The sequence below is a fragment of the Penaeus monodon genome, chromosome 32, assembly GCF_015228065.2.
Source record: "Penaeus monodon isolate SGIC_2016 chromosome 32, NSTDA_Pmon_1, whole genome shotgun sequence".
Taxonomy (NCBI): Eukaryota; Metazoa; Arthropoda; class Malacostraca; order Decapoda; family Penaeidae; genus Penaeus; species Penaeus monodon.
The window spans coordinates 7545924-7546759 of record NC_051417.1 but is presented as its reverse complement, the minus strand read 5'-3'; the positions used below and the strand labels follow the sequence as shown (position 1 = coordinate 7546759).

Sequence of the window (836 nt, the reverse complement as noted above, 5' to 3'; positions counted from 1 at the left end):
TTTAAAAAATTTAAAAATTTTTAAAAAAATTTTAATAATTTATTAATATTTAAAATATATATAAAAATTTTTTTATTAATTTTTTTAAAAAATTTTTTTAAAAAATTTTTTAATTTTTTTTATTTTAAATTTTAAAAAAAAAAACTTTTCATAATTTTTCAATTTAAAATTTTTATTATAAATTTTTAAAAAATTTTTTTCCCCAAAGTAATTTTAATTTTTTTAATTTTTGGGAAAAATTTTAAAAAAAAAAATAATTATTTAAAAAATTTTCACCCCCCTTTTTTTAAAACAATAAAAAATTTTTTAAACCCCCCCCTTTTTTTTTTTCTCAAAAATTTTCCAATTAATAATTAAAATTTTAAAAATTTTTCTAAACTAAAATTTTTTTTCAAAAAAATTTTTAATTAAATTTTTTTTTTTTAAAAAAAAAAAAAATTTTTTAAAAATTTTTTAAAAAATTTATAAAGAAAAATTTAAACTTTTTTTTTTTTTAAAAAATTTTTTAAAATTTTGTTAATTTTAAATTTAAAAAATTTTTTTAAAATTTTTTTTTTTAAAAATTTAAAAAAAAATTTAAAATAATTAAAAAAAATTAAAATTTTTTAAAATTTGATAGTTAAAAATTAATGAAATTTAAGAAATTTTTTTATTTTATTTTTTAAAAATTAAATATAATTAAAATTTTTAAAAAATTTTTTTTTTAAAAAAAAATTAAATTTAAAAATTTTGGGGTTTTTAATTTTAAAAAATTTAAAAATTTTATTTTTTTTTAAAAATTAATTTTTTAAAAAATTTTTAAAAATATTTTAAAAATTTTAAAAAGATTAAATTTT

The 836-nt window shown here is 5.5% G+C and overlaps 1 protein-coding gene across 1 annotated transcript in view; it reads right to left on the bottom strand.

Annotated features, from left to right (window-relative positions):
• LOC119593413 (aldehyde dehydrogenase, dimeric NADP-preferring-like) overlaps window positions 1-836 on the bottom strand; it is a 62658-nt gene that overhangs the window by 16236 nt on the left and 45586 nt on the right. The gene's annotated exons all lie outside the window — the stretch shown is intronic.